The sequence below is a fragment of the Phasianus colchicus genome, chromosome 2 (assembly GCF_987193195.1).
Source record: "Phasianus colchicus chromosome 2, bPhaCol1.hap1.1, whole genome shotgun sequence".
Taxonomy (NCBI): domain Eukaryota; kingdom Metazoa; phylum Chordata; class Aves; order Galliformes; family Phasianidae; genus Phasianus; species Phasianus colchicus.
Window position 1 is genome coordinate 59,326,969 of NC_143437.1, and position 11,177 is coordinate 59,338,145.

Here is an 11,177-nt window from a genome sequence, read left to right on the forward strand (position 1 = left end):
TAAATCAAGGAGAGTATCCCAAAAGTGACTTGGATCTAGTCAGAGATGGAGTAGGTCCAGAAAGCGAGTATCTGTGTCATCCACTAATGAGTAGATCTGAGGCATTTGCAGGAGGAGAGCAGACAACAGAGGGAGCCTGGATCACTAAGCAGTACTTCAGCTATTGATTTGTGGTCAGGACGCAGCTATGACTGGACCTACTAGTCACCTAGCAAGGATGGTGACCCACTTAGCCCCACCCACGGATTTTGGTTTAAAAAGTAATTAAGGGAAGCTCTAAAACCAGCAGTCTATTTGGCCACCACCAATTTCCTTGCTTTCTACTTGTTCAAGGCTAGCACATGTGAAGTCACATCTACAAAACATTACAAGTTAGTACACAACTGAAATCCAAAGAAATTCAGTCTCCAGAAGAGAGCATTTTCAAGTGCTCTATGGACTACTATCTTAAAAAAAAAAAAAAGAAAGAAAAAGAAAAAGAAAAAACACTCAATAGATGTCTCCTAGAGACATTCGTTTTCTTTTTATCGCAATAGCTGTCACATCCTCTGCATTCCATCTGATCGGAGTAAGGTATAAACTGCATACCCACATATTTTCACACTCTTGTCACCACCTGCAATATGACTCCAACTGCAGATGTGTGAAGTACTGCCTTTTAAACCAAGGCACTTCTCTCAGTAGAGAAATCCTTTCCCAGCCGATCACTGACACACAAAGTTGAATTATGACCAGAACAAAATCTGGGAGGATAACTTAAAATGAGAATCAAAAGGTTATAAAGCTAAATACTTTTTTAGAGCCAGTGGTTGTCATAGTAGCCTCTTGTACAACTTTTTTTTCTTGGAAACATAGAGTAAACACTTACTAAATTGGGCCTTGATGAAATAGTAAATACATGAATTTATTACTATTCTTGGTCATTTCTGGGTGAAAAAATCCAGGAGATGCTATTTCAGAATATGTTTTCCTTCTCAAACCAAATGTCCAATGATACAAAAATCATTCAAGTGACCAGGGAGCCAGAAATTCATGTTTATTGTCTGTTTCAGCCCATCTTTGGGCTCTTGCAGCTGCAGCAAAGAAGCCAGCTTAACCTGGGTCAAACTCAAAGACATGGATAGGACACATTAAGCTATCACGTTGTGAGGAGTGTTACATGGTGTACATTTAGCAACAAGAATTTTATTTAAAAGAACAGTTTCATATCAGTCTCATTTTTCTGTACTTATTGGGTTATGTTTTTAATGTTCACACGCTGTATGAGTTAAAACTCTACTGGAAAGAATAACACATGCAAGCTGCTGTGTTTCCATCCAGGTTTTAGCTATATGGGACAAATCAGAATCCTGCTAAAAATCAGTGTTGAAATTAAACAAAGTATTCCAAAGTGAATGGTTTGGATCTGTTAATGCTGCCATGGACATCTACCATTTGAGATTTCAACTTATTAGGTGCTTTGGATCAATCAAAAAAAGTAGTGGTGCATAGTATATTCTCAGCATCTAACCTTAGACCAACAAATAAAGAAAACAAAGTCAACTCTGAGTAAAATGAGTTGTAAATACAAGGTCAGGTGTTGAACTCCCAGATGTAAATATGAGGAAAGCATTGCTGATGCAAACTATATGCAGGTGACATCAGAACTACAAGACACATATCCTTATTGCAAATAACACAGTGCAAATAATGCAAGGCAGAACAAATCTGCCCTGAAACAGATGTAGTGCTGGCTTTCACTAGGAGGTTTTTGACATTTGACCTCGTACCGCTCTCCTCTTTCTATATGCTTCCCAAGGAGCATTTTCTTCAACAAAATAGAGATGGACATGGCTGCAAGTAAAACTCAGAACCAGACCTACAAGGTTACTCTGGATAATAGAAACTCCCACATGTTCAAATTTTGAGTTAGGAGTATGAAGATCTGAGCATCTGCCCTACTTCACAGTAAAAATACAGATTTGGAAGCAAGGCTTGGAGCCCCAGTCTTCCCACCACAAAGCAATTTTTTTTCTTTGTCACAGTAAATGTCAGATTTGTGCCTATGTGTCTTTATGTTCTCACTTGGAACAAATTCTTCTCTACATTGTGATGCAGCTCCAAAACTGTTGATTAAGACTATCTCAGCCTCAGCCTTCCAATGCCTTCCTCTGAAGGCTGATTTGAGGGTTGTCCTGTATAGTAACAGGTTGGGAATGCAGACTTGCATTCTCTCAGGTACTCAGTCAGGAGGTAGCCCTAGTGGGAATATTTTTTATGGGAAAATGGAAAATGAAAACTGAGTTGTTGATGACACTTTATTTATACAACGTTCCTAAAGATCCCAACTTTGGGAAGTGTTTAGTTTTCTCAACAACACCTACTAAACTAAGCTCCAGGACACATCAAAAAACATGCTGGCTAAATCTATACTACTAAATCAAATGAGCATGGAACTGTTTTCTGTCGCTGAGTCCAACTGGCATGTAGCAGTCTGCTTCCATACTGCTGAGTTCTCTTCTTCCAAAACATGCTGGCTGCAGACAAGTTGTCTATGATCTTTGAATGACTGTCAGCCTCTGAAAATCCTCACTGTACTCAGTACTTGTTTAGGATGGTGCCAGCCAGTCCAGGTCAAAACCATTCTAGGGACCTTTTTAACAATTTCATAGATAACTGAGTTATGTCCAGGAACATTCTCAACATAGGCTAATTTACTAATACAAATGCCATGATTTTAACTTTTCCCTAAACAAGCATGAATTAGGACTTAAGAAGTCTGTCAGAACTGGGGGAGTTTTGGAAATATTGACAATTAAATTCAACAAAATTTTCAGTTATCTGTGCAGAAACTTGTGTCTCGACATCCAAACTTCACTAAAGACCTACCTAGGTGCTAAAATGTCTTGCTCTGACTCTACAATTTTAATGTAGAAATGTTTTCAGAATTATGAAGTGCAAGCTTCTAGGCTCACTTTCCTTCATAAATAGCACAGTTGCCATTTCATGAAGTAATCATCTCAACTGATGCTTCTCAGCAGCATGAAGCACAATATAAAATTTCTGTGGGAAACCAGAATTTATTCTGGCTTTTCACTCTGCATAAGTATTCCTACATGGAAATATTTAGGACAAAATTTTAGCTTAAAATATCAATTTCACATGTATTGTTGGTTTGTGATATAATCATCTATAGTTCTTTGCACTATTGCTTTTTTTTTATTTATCCGGCTTTAGATGTCCAAAAAAGAAAACTTGCATTGAACTTGAGTTTGAATCACAATCTGTGAAAAAGAACTCCCAATAAATTTTACCTCATTTCTGATGGACATGGAAATCTACTGTTGAAAACCCCGCTAAGAATTCAGAAGTACAGACCCTTAGTTTAGATGGCGAGCATGTTATAAAAACATATGGATCTTTTCAAAAGTAGCTGAAGCATGAACATGTGGTATCAATTCTTCAGTCTTGGGTTGAACAGCACAAGGAGTCCTTCATATCATGAGGAAGGGAGAAAAACCTTATACCTTCCTTTGAAGAACTACAGCTGAGAGAAGCTAGTCCCTTCTTATCGCAGCTTTTCTTCAGAATGTGCCTGGTTCCTCTGCTGATGGATATAGAAACTCTCTGGCTCAGTTCACTAATAGCTTTACTGTCTGTGTAATTTGTAACACTTACTATGCTGTTGGACTTTACAACCCCTGGGGTGAAAAATACTTATTTTCATTCATTGCCAGGGCTATGTACACCCTAAAATGCATGTTGTACACAGAAATCAAAGCGCTGTGGGATTTTAAAGCAGGTAACAAAGTACTGGACTGAATGGGGCAAGTTCTTGTTTCACACAAGAAGGGAACAAAAGATAATTTGTTCCTGTTTGAGGCATCAAGGTAAGCCCAATAGACTCCACCAACACACTGGAAAGTGGCAGGAAAGGCAGAAGGGAGATGAGTCACCTTGAAAAGAAGGAAAGAGTTGAGATTAGAAAAATCTTTCTTTCGGTATATGTTATCTAAACAAAAAGCAGAAACTTCTGAAGTTTCCTCCTCCCTCTATTTCCAGCACTGCAAGCAGCACTAGATTTTGTTCTTTCTTAATTTAAAGGATAAACTTGATTCCTTCACCATTTGTCGCAATATTTAAAGAACTACTGACTTTTCTCTGAGAAATGCCGGTATCTGTACACACTTTTGTACAGATGAAATAAAATCATTTTGTAGGAAACCTAGGATAAATTACTTAGAAAAAAACCCAGATCTTCAAATAAGAGCTAATAAGGCATTTTCTGTGACAATTTTTCTGCACACGCATTGAAACGTATTACTTTCGTTAAATCAAATTTTTTATAAACAATAAAGTTCAAACTTTTTTTAGTGAATAAAGAAAGATTCTCACTTGTAGGACAGTTTTCCAGGTATGGAGAAGGAAAGAGAGATACAGCTGATTTCAGAATAGCCAAAGAATATGTGTGGCAGATCTAATTCAAGTTCCTGGCCAAAGACAAACAAAAACCTCATCTCATTTGGGTGTCATAATTCCTGGGGCAGTCTGCACATTCTGTCCTCTTACTAATCATCAACTTTTTTAGTTTGTTCTCAGACTAGAAAATAGCTTTTTTATCTATATACCTTTTGCAAGACCAAAAAATTTTTCCCCACCTCGCTCCACTTTTGACCCCTAAATTTGCACTTACATTATAGAACAGCTACAACTGTCTGGAATGCAATTCCTGCACCCACTGAGGCAAATCACTACTGTAGTCAAGAGTTAGTGGGTACAGGACAGAAAGTAGTCAGGACGATCTGGTTATGACTCTCTGATTCTCCACCAGCTCTGTCTACAGATTCAGTACACACTGGAGCAGCACTCAGGCTGTCCTAACCTACACCAGATGACAGTGATTTTAAGGTGGCAGTCTGCTAGCTGGAGTCATTTGGAGCACGGTAGCCACCCAAACTCATCCCTTCCAGCCTTTGGCATTATTTTTGTATAGATTGGGATTGGTAAGACTCAGAGTTATGCCATTTTAATAACTACTAAGAGCTCCTTTCTGCTGGGAAATTTTCATTTGGCCAGATACAGCTGAATTTGTGAGGCACAAAGAGGCCAGCATATGGAACTAAATCTGTCCCAGTGTATTTTTGGTCTATCATCTTGTTAACTCATCAGTTAAGAAAATATCAGTTTTGAGAGAGCCGCACTTTGGTGTCACATTATGACAATCCCACAACTTTATAGTACTCTTTGCACTAGAACTCAATGTCAGTGACGCATCTCGAAGTGAGAGGTCACATCAAGAAGAGAATCAGCCAGGAAATTTGACAAGATACAGCTTTCTTGGAGCTGATGGAGCCAAGATTTGCTGAAAAGGCTGTTTCTGAAAACTAAAAGATGGCAACACTACTGGTGATAGCCACCACCTCTTACACAATTGCTGCCATGGTTACAAGAAATCTGGTTCAGAGGAGAACACGGCAGAAGAAAACAGGAACTTAAATTAAACTTTTATAAATACATGCACATGTCTGTTTACTTACAGAATGATACAGTAAAGGTCTTTCACTTAAGTGAAACCCACAAAAAAGCCTATTAGAAGAATACATTTCAAAAAACAGAAGCAAAAAAAAAAACTCAACATACTTATTTCTAGTCAGTGTAAATAGGCAGCCAGGCAGAGGCTTTTTTTCCCCACACCAGCGTATAAAATACATGCCCTTCTGTAGCAAATGGACATATCAATACAACAGGAAAGGCATTACAACAAAGGTGTGGTGACAAAAGCACTGGCACAATAGAGAGGTGCTATAAAGACAGAGAAGAAGATTGTTCACCAGCATCAAAAAAGTCTAGGTTTGTAGGGGAAAGCTTCACCAAGAAAGGATCTCCATGAAGAGATCCTTCCCCAGTGGCAGTCACCCCTTAAATGAGGTCTAAGAGAGGTGCAGCCAGGCTCCACCCCTTCTGGTCGCACAGGTGAATTACTGTCACCTGTGCTCCCAGGGCTGACTAGGTCCTTTTCCCAGGTGCTCAATCAGGCTGTAACTCAACAGTTTCCATACACTTTCCCTGGGCAAGCTACTCTCCATGCTACTGTTTGCAAACACTTGCATAATTTGCTAGACCAAAACCTTCATTTCAAAATCTAATTCTGGATTGTCAGCAGTACCAAAGCATTCAACTATCACAGAAGTTTCAGAAGACCACAACTGAAGTAATTAAGATAGTCAAAGGCAAAATAATTTTTGTGTTCCTGCAAATTAATTGCAAAGGACTATTAGGCTACAATTTTTGGCAGGATAGGAATAATAAAATCCTGAGCAGATGTCAGTTTAGGATAATTTTAAGGTGACCTGCAATTTACTTTATTTCCAAGTGCCTTTGCATTCAGAGAAAACAAAAAAGTACCCAAAACAATATTTCAGTCTTTCAGGAGAAGAGTTGGTAAATGGAAGTTACATCTTAGCTTCTTCAGTGCTTGCACTTATTTCTTACCGCACTTCTCAAAAACATTTGCTGATTGATCAGGTTTTCTAAAATTCAGCCAGATAAAGGAAAAAGATAAGCTCTTTCATGGAAAGGTGAATGGATTTCTATGTACAGTTAGAGGATAGTGGCTTTTAAGACAAGATAAGCTATGTTATTCTTTGTATGCAACAGGCATTTATTGTTAGACACCAAATTTGAAAGTCTACTCTTATTTGTCATGAGGTATTCTATGGTACCGATATCTATGGTATCTGCTCCCTTTCATGCAACTGAGTCTGAGAAACAATGAAAACAACCCATTAGTTTTTGGTGCCAAAATTAAGGTGTTTTTTTGATTTTTTGAAAGCACAGGTATCAGTGATTCCAAAGACACGTATGAGAACTCAATTTTTTCTTCTTATTTTCTAACTTATTTTTATTTTTATTTTTCTGGATTCTTTAAATTGTCTGCAAAGCCTGGGTCTCTTAGATAGTCCCTGCTCAAGCCTGTTTCATTTCCAGAGCAGCTCCACTCAATGTACTGAACTGACTAAGCTTCTGAAAACAGTACTGTTTACTCAGGTAAGCCACACAGAAGAGTAATGGATTGGAGATGCACAGGAAGATACTTGTATGTCATTATTTTATAATAGTTCACCTTTACAATTTTATACACTGTTTTTGGGGGGGAAGGAGGGAGATGTCGGTTGGTTGATGTCTTGGCACAAATTTTTGCCAACTGAACTGGAAATGAATGGATTAACTTGGAGAAATAAAAGGTTGTTAATAATATAGGGTGTTCATCAGCTCCTAGACATGAAGGAGAAGCATGCTTTACATTCAGCAAATATGCTTCAAATTTAATGACAGAAAAGAATCTAAGTGCTAGACCTACCTGCATTCATATCACTTGGCTTTGAACAGCTAACCCAGTCAGCAGGTTGCTCTCTAGTCAGTGAAGAAATTTAGGTCCAAAGACTGATTCAAAAACCTAGATTATTCCAAGCCTTATGACAAGATCAACTTTTACTTGTGTCTTCCTGACAGAAAGTCTGACCAGTCCCATAAATCTTCTAATTCCATGAAAGCTTCACAACCTCCCAAGACAACCCAACAGTTCTTAATTCTTAGGGTTGCAGTGTTTTCCTAATCCTTACATGTATTGTCACCATTGCAATTCAAGCATCTTTTTTAATCATCATTTTGATGCTATCCGCATTGAACATTTATTTTTAAACATCCTTATTCCCCTTTGGGATAAAGCTTTTGCTTGTCATGGCAGGAATGAGGATAAACTGTTTTTTTCATGTCTGAATATATAAAACTCATGGCCAACTGAAAAGTAAAGGGCAGAAGGAAGTGGGAAATGAAAGTTAAGCCATGGAACACAATGTTTTAATTAATAATAGATTTCTGGAACGGGGAAATCATGAGAAAAGTCAATATCCTCTACATCATAATAAAAGTTGTTTTAAAGCATTTTAATATTATTAAACTAAACTTTTTAAACCCTTTAAAATTCTATTCCCTACCAGGCTGGAGATGTGAAAGTTCACAGACGACTGTCTTTCAATTAGTAGACTGGCTGATGTGACAAACAGCATGACTTCACTTTTATAATTCAAGTTATATTTTCTGTTGTTTTTTTTTTCTTAATGGAATTAATGGATAATGAGACACATATAGCTTTGGAGAGAATTTACTCACTCACTTCAATAAAAGCACTTTCTCAATTCATACCACAAAAAATGCAAATGTTTCACTAATAATGGCATTCTAGGACCACTTCCTCACTGGGCTTCAAGAAAAATCTTGGTTGTTTTCTCCCTTTGGCAAAGGAGATTCAAGGCCACATCTTTGGTGGGGCAGAGCCCTATAAAACACAAAGTCCAGGAAAAGACCAAAAGGAATTACCATCTAATCATGCTAGAAATGTAAAAAACAAGTGTCTCTAGGCTTTCTGTACTACATCAATAAATTACGATTCTATCTTTAATATTCATATTTTTAAAAGTAATAAAAGAGATGTTTTGACTTCTCAAAGTACTTGCAGTAACTGCTTTCTGAGTATTCATATCTCACTCTTGTCATCAGCTCTCCCTACACAGAAAAGTTAACAGTATGCTTATTTTGATGCTTCATAATGCCAATTTTTCCTTCATTTACATTTTCTTGTGGAAAAAAAGAAAAAGATATTGTATCTCTAGAGGCAGCATTCAGTAAGCTTAAGACTTACTCTGATCTCACTCTTTCACACTACTGTCCTATATGATATATAGACTGTTAAGCAGTCTGAATACTGCTGAAATGCATGAAGTTCGTCCACTTATATTATGAAGAGAGACAAAGACCTTTATTTCTGTATTCCAAAAGTCCCTTTTTCTACTCATAAAGCAATACTGATTTCTCAGAGATTACCATTTCCTTTGGTTATCATTAGGAATAAAAAAAGGAGCATTTTACTAAATGAAGAATGAAAGCATACATTTAAATAACAGCTGATGAATATATAGGTAAAAATGTGTACTTTTTTTTTTAAGTTCAGAATACTTTCATGATATAAAAATGTTTTTTGACATTTTCTCACCATTGAGCATTTATCGACAACCAATTAGTCCTTCCAGAAAATCTCCAGTGTTCTCAGTAATATTTCTGTGCCATTTAATTTTTTAGCTATTTAGTTTTATGTTCCCATAGAGTTGTCGTACTTAATTATTGACAGTTATTTGCTTACTTTTTTTGATCTTGCAGGTCTGTGTAACTTTCTTCCTTATTTTATGGTTAGAAAGCTTTGTTCAGGCTCTTTTTAAGCATCCCAAGGATGAGTATTCTACCACTTTTCTCATAAAACTTTATACAGATTTATAAACTTAGTTAGTAGAAAATATATATATATATGCATATACATGTACACACACACACACATATATATATTCTGTAAATCAGTTCAATTTTCCCATGCTACAATTAAATCTGTTATTTAAAGTGTCCTTGGGCATTCTGCACAATTCAACATCCTGTCTTTCTTTTTAAGGACCTTTCAGAAATCTTGGCTTAATTTTCTGCCCCCAGTATCTGGTGTTGACATGTTCCTTGAGTGCAAACACTTTTTTTTTTGTGGCAGCTGACACCCAGGTAATGCTGGGTACATCATGTTCGTAGCCATCCATCAACTTTTAACAACAGAGATAATTTTATTTATTTATTTGTTTTAAATCTAGATAACATAATCTGATTGTAGGAATTTAATAGAGGGAGACCAATAAATTCAGGTTTGCAGAATGCATACCTGGCAGAATGTACTTTATCTATTTATTTGTTGTTAGTATGCCTGTGCTTGTTCAGCTACACTGCAAAAACTCTAGTAATAAAGCTGAGAGGTGCTGCTTTTCTCTATTCTTCCCCCAAGGATTTTTCTCTCTGAAACAAAACTGAGCACCATGAAAAGGACAGCTAAGCAAAATTTTGCATCTTTTAATAATGTGTTTTTGTATAAAATCATCATCAGTGATGCCTCTGAGCAGCCAGACAAATGGGAAAAGCAGGCAGGACCAGGAAGACTTCATTTTTCTTCTCCTCCTCTTTCTTTCTATGCAATAAAAAAGCAGACTTAAACTATCCTCTCATCCTTAGAGTTGAACATAGCATGATAAATGTGAGAACAGAAAAAATCAGCTTTCATGGCATCTCTACTCTTCTATGTAAACCACAAGACCAGCACAATCTCATTCCTGACTACTTACCCTAGGTCAGTGTCAGTAGAAAATGTAGCTATAAAAACAAGGATTGATAAATTTCAAACAATAATTTATCTGTTTGAGACAGTAAACAAGAAGTTGTCAGAGCTCCCCAGAATGACAGGATCATAGAATGGCTTGGGTTGGAAGGGACCCCAAGGATCATCAAGTTCCAACCCCTTGCCAGAGGCAGGGCCACCGATCTCCAAATTTGGTTCTAGACCAGGTTTCCCGGGGCCCCATCCAACCTGGTCTTGAACACCTCCAGAAATGGAGCATCCGCAGCCTCTCTGGGCAGCCTGCACCTTACCAATTCTCTCTGTAAAGAATTTCTCGACATCCAATTTAACCTTCCCTACTTGAGCTTAAAACAATTCTCCCTTGTCCTATCACTATCTACCCTTGTAAAAAAGTTGATACACTCATTTTTATAATCCCTTTTTAAATATTGGAAGGCTGCAATGAGGTCTCCTCACAGCCTTCTTTTCTCCAGGCTGAACAAGCCCAGCTCCCTCATCCTGTCTTCAAAGGGGAGGTGCTCCAGCCCTCTGATCATCTTAGTGGCCCTCCTCTGGACCCAGCTCCATATCTTTCCTGTACTGGGGGTCCCGGATCTGGAGGCAGTACTCTAGATGGGGCCTCACAAGGGCAGAGTAGAGAGAAAATCACCTCCCTGTTCCTTCTGACCACCTTTCTTCTGATGGAAAGATAGGTCAGAACAAGCAGCTGGAAAGCTGTTAAAGTGAGACACTTCCTGAGGGAATGTGAAATGGCTTTGCTGGTGAACCTTCTCATCTTTTTACTGTTGGCCATCCCATTGTGCCAGATGTCCAGTGAACATTCTAGTGCAATTTTTTTATAAGAAAGGACTTGAAAGCCTCTAGTAGAGAAAGGGAGAGTAACAATCAGTTGGGATTAAGAATGTTCTGAAATTATAATAAAAATCTTCAACTTACTATTTTTCGTGGAACAGACAATTGGTTAAAAGAGAAAAGC

The 11,177-nt window shown here is 37.6% G+C and overlaps 1 long non-coding RNA gene across 1 annotated transcript; it reads right to left on the bottom strand.

The window, feature by feature from the left end:
- Positions 1–3,343: 3,343 nt before the first annotated feature.
- LOC149919055 (uncharacterized) lies at positions 3,344–5,880 on the bottom strand. The gene is made up of 3 exons (XR_016464744.1): positions 5,620–5,880; positions 4,375–4,469; positions 3,344–3,935 (listed from the first exon to the last, which is right to left on the bottom strand). It is a non-coding gene; the product is annotated as an uncharacterized LOC149919055 (long non-coding RNA).
- Between the last annotated feature and the right edge of the window lie 5,297 nt (positions 5,881–11,177).